Raw genomic sequence first — 4821 nt, 5'->3', positions numbered from 1 at the left:
GATTTTGTAACTAAAGTTCTTCATGCATTAGTGGGATTCTTCCATTTTAAGTCTTTTGTCTAGGTTCTCGCGCTTAGTATTTGTAACGCCCTCGATGCTCGATGCGGCTATATCTCCCACGTGTCGAAGCACGACTTAGAGGCATAACCGCATTGAAAGCAATGTCGCAACTGAGGTAATCTTCACACAACCCTAGTAATACACACTACACCACAACACCGATGTAATGGCATGTAATATGCCAGGAGAAAGCCATTAAGAGGTCAGATAAACTGCCGGGTTCTCCCGGCAGATAGAACTGCCACAAGAACGGCTGCCGGGGATTAGTTCTCTCGGCATATAAAATTTTCCTGGCAGTTTATCTGCCAGGACACATGCATTTGCCGGCAGTTAATTTTCTCCCGGCAGACTGGCAGTAGCACATGAACTACTATTACCGGCAGTGGAACTGCCAGCACAAACATGTCTACCCGGCAGTTTGTTTGCCATCACTTTGATTTCACTAGCATTCAATATCCATTCACTATGTTTGTCGTCACTTTGATTTCACTAGCATTCAATATCCATTCACTATGTCAGGAAACCAAGAAAGAACACTCAAATTATACACTTCAATCAAAGTTCCATATATACCTCACCCAAAACCTTAAACTTTCAAAAACATTCACAAACTAAAAGTTCAGTACGAATAAGCTTATTTCCGTACATGTGTTTAGTAGCATCTAGCTACAACGGTTAACAAAATTTACATAAGACGATAAGATTTTGTGTCCTTAGACTGAGCTACACAAATGGTTTAACTTTAGTGCATAGCTGTAGCCATGTCCACGAATACAAGTTGCGTGATTACTCTTTTGTACATTTCTGTTCAAGTTGTTTCTTTGATGGAATTAACATATTCATCTGAATACCAAACTCACACCATCCAATGAAACTGCATTATTCGAAGATGGCCACATGTCTCCAGCAGAAGAGTTACGAATTTGTAATGCTTTTAAGATGTTAATACGAAGAGAAGAAACATCATGTAGAAACATCTTCCAGTGATGATGCCAACCTGAATAGATAAGATGGTTCAAATGCCATGAGCTAATAACTTTGGTAAATGATATGTACTGTAGCACACAAACAAAGGATATAGGCTCAGACAGCAAATACATGCTTGCATAATAATCATTTTGCAAGCAAAAAGCAAACCATAGTGATGTTTTTAAAGCAAGTAGCTTACAACTACATATGGCAGCTGACATGTATTCCTACTGGCGTATTTTCAAGCTTCACATATATATCTATACCAATATTATTGTGGCTTTAGTATTAATTCACAAACATTGATACCTTCCAATATAGTTCAAGCTATGTATAAACATTTGAAAATACTAGAGATGTTTCCTTTCACACAAACAACACAGGTTCAGGCATAATGTGTATATAATTATGAGAGATAGATTATACAGGAACATGAAGAAATTCTGGAAGCAAGATGCAGTTGTTGTACGAATCAAATGAAAAGCAAGGTTATACATTTAATTGAATGAAAGATAGCACAATGTGTGGTGAATTAGGAACAGTAGCTGAAAGCACAGGCAAGCATTGTTTCATGTTCATACTCAATAGGATCAAGCAAAAGTAGTTTGATTTTCACATCTGAGTTCTGCTATATAATAATCCTGGAACATTTAGTTGTGAGCCATGACACTAAGAAGTCGAACTTCACAAATTTGTGCAAAATGCTAGAATGTTGAGATTCTGGATTGATTACCCCATGACCAAATTTGTGCGAAAAGCAATGACTCGTAACCAAATTTGTGCAAAAGTTACTGCCTGTTCGGAAGCTCTCCAGATTCTCAACTCCGCTCCGCGCGATTGTGCTGGCACTCCCTCCGCTCCGGGAGCTGCAGTAGGGGAGCGGAGGGGATCCGAATAGGGCCTTAGTTAATGAACAACCCATATAAATATACAATTGAAAAACTGATGTATTATATAAATGATATAAGCTACAAATCTATATCAAACACAACACATGTATTAATCATGTTTGGTTATAGAATATTTTTTATCTAGGAGATACTTCTAATAGTGCAAACTGCAAAACAACTCTACATTGACAAAGTTACTGTAATAACTGAGACAAGTGTTACCACCTGAAGAAAATGCTATCAGGATCAAATTAGGTACAGGTTTTTGGAGTTATCCATTGAACTGAAGCACATTCACAAGCACAGTGTTCGATGAGAATTCATACTAGAAATAGTACGAAAATATTTTGTCCCAATATTCTCTTTTCCTAACAAGCTTGGGAGAAGCTTGAGAACATATCTATGGAGCAAGGAGTGCCCATACAGATTTAAATATTATGCCATGCACAACTAAAAAAATGCCATGCAGATGTACGTAGAGGCAAGACGTGCGTGTATAAGTTAGTGGATTGATTAAAGCGATGCATTAGTGGGGATGTGACGGTCAGATGATTCGCCAGCCTAGTCTTACAAGGACCAAAATGCACGGATCAATACGGTTTTTTTGTAAAGCAGTGACGCATGCATCAGCCTGTATATATATATATATATATATATATATATATATATATATATATATATATATATATGGCTGAATACCTGCTTATGTACACATACGTATTTGGGTATTTGTGCCACCGGCCGGCATGCATCTTTTGATGCTGGCGTGGACACTGGCACACCCGCGTTTTATATTTTTGTTAGTGTCAAACACAAAGGCTCGAGCGATAGAGAACAAATGATATCTAGATCTTGCAGAAGCTTCTCAGAGTATCTAATTTCCTGTAACAATGTAGCTGCTGAATTGCTTATAAAGTTGAAAATTATACAGAAACTATTATGTATCCGATGGTATGAAAGTTGAAGCATAATTTATGTCACCGATGTAAACTTACATAGCTCCAAGCAAATATTTGAACAAACTAAATGGCGTAAATGCAGTAACAAACTCTGTCTCACCCTTTCACTCATAATTTAAATACAAAAACTAAATATTTGCACTAAACCAATGGCATTGACATCCCACTCCATTGTCTCAATAATAGCATGGTTCATATAGCAATCAAAGGTGCAGCAATGGCAGTACCACTCAATATAAAATGTAGTGTTGCTTTCAAAGCAAGTAGTTTTACTAGCTTGTTTTCAGACTTCAGTGTGTGTGTATATCTATATCAAGATTACTATGGCTGATTATAAATTCACACATGGTGACACTTTACATTCGGGGTGTATAAATAATAATGAATAGTAAAATGCAGGGTCAACCAATTCTTACACACGAGATCCTCCCTTTTTGAAATATCCCCCAGTTAAGAGGAGAAAGTATATATATTTGGAATAAAATTATGCAAAGGATGGCTTCCACACATGTATACCTTTGCTCCCAAGTCCCACCATCAGTCCATTAAAAAGGATTTCCTGAAAGAAATTGAACTGATATAAGTACAGTAAAGTCCACTTGTGTTCCTCAACCATGTATTTCCTAATTAATAGTGTTGAAAATCAGATTATATGTGTGTAGAGAAGTGTTACCACTCATGAAATTTTTTGTCATGAAGCTGTTGTTTCTTTATTCGTTTGCAAGATTGTTGTTTCCTTCTTCTTTCTCCCTGGAGCGCTCTTCACATGTGCTTTGTTGGGACATCAGATTCCTTCTTCTTTTGTAGTTATTCTACTGCCTTCTTGTTTTACAGTCACAAAATAGAAAATCAGTTATAAAAATGTAAGATGGTGAATATTTGCTAAGAAGCAATGTAGCTAAGGTAGGCACAAAAAGCAAATCCTCAGCTCCGCGAGCTCATGGACAGAAAAAAGTCCAGAGGACATGGTCGCTGGCAGTCTGCGGTAGCAGGAAAAGAAAATCGAACAAAGAAGCTGGGCAACCTCACCTCCTCTAAGTAGCAAAGGAGTACATGGGAAAGAGGAGGAGACTCCAGCATGACGGATCTGAGCAGCGTGATGGATCTGAGCACCTCTCGTGCCGTTGGGATGGAGGGAGCTGTGGTGGGGAGCTCACCCGTGCTCGTTACGTTGGAGTGCCATGGAGAAGAGCGCGCCGGTATGGTGGTGGCGATTTTCGCCACGGGATCTGGGGCTGGAGAGGGAGGCGACGTTGACTTCGACCTCGATGCACCGCCATAGTTGACCCGCCCCGGTGGCGGTGCCGAAGGAAGGGGATGACGAGTCGGCGTCGTGAGGCGCGTACGTCGATGGGGGGCGCACTGGTTGGTGGAGGAGGTCGAGGGCGGAGGGCGGCGGCGGCGGCGCTGGTCTGGGAGGAGGACTTGTGGAATAGGGTTCAATTTGGGGCAGATCTGGTTGGGCCGGCGGCTATAATTCATTTGGTGCAAAATTTCCGGCCTTTCGCGCGCTCCCCCTCGTCTGCGCACATTTGGACCCAATAATTTTAGTCTCGCGCCACACCGACTGTCGCGGCAGATAGTGAGCCATGATTTAGTTGTGCCGGCAGATAAAATGACCCAAAAGTTGAAAATAATTGCGGGCAGTGCGTGTGCCCTCCTTGCTCAACTTCTGCCGGCAGTTTCTCTGCCCTTACGTTCTACTACCGGCAGTAACAAGATTCCCGGCAGATAATTTTCCCCTATGCTCCTATTTCTCCCGGCAGTTAATTGCCCCCAGTTAAGTGTTGTGGTGTAGTGACATAAGGGAAAGAGACACATAGTTGGCTTACAATCGCCACTTCACACAGTTACATGAATAAAGCATTACATCATCCAGATACACTCAAGGTCCGACAACGGAACCAAAATAAAAGAAGACTACCCGAAATGCTACACAGATC

At 40.7% G+C, this 4821-nt stretch overlaps 1 long non-coding RNA gene across 2 annotated transcripts; it reads right to left on the bottom strand.

Moving 5' to 3' along the window:
• Window positions 1–586: 586 nt before the first annotated feature.
• LOC147975822 (uncharacterized) lies at window positions 587–4438 on the bottom strand. Of its 2 annotated transcripts, none has more exons than XR_015601086.1 (5): window positions 3908–4438; window positions 3552–3697; window positions 3395–3437; window positions 1763–1930; window positions 587–1057 (listed from the first exon to the last, which is right to left on the bottom strand). It is a non-coding gene; the product is annotated as an uncharacterized LOC147975822 (long non-coding RNA). The 2 variants fall into 2 exon arrangements; XR_015601087.1 differs by having other exon boundaries at window positions 1763–1895; window positions 3908–4437.
• Window positions 4439–4821: the final 383 nt, after the last annotated feature.

The sequence above is a fragment of the Triticum urartu genome, chromosome 4A, assembly GCF_056163025.1.
Source record: "Triticum urartu cultivar PI428250 chromosome 4A, HENAU_Tu73, whole genome shotgun sequence".
Classification (NCBI taxonomy): Eukaryota; Viridiplantae; Streptophyta; class Magnoliopsida; order Poales; family Poaceae; genus Triticum; species Triticum urartu.
Note: the sequence above shows the minus strand (reverse complement) of the source record. Positions and strands in the feature narration are given on the sequence as shown.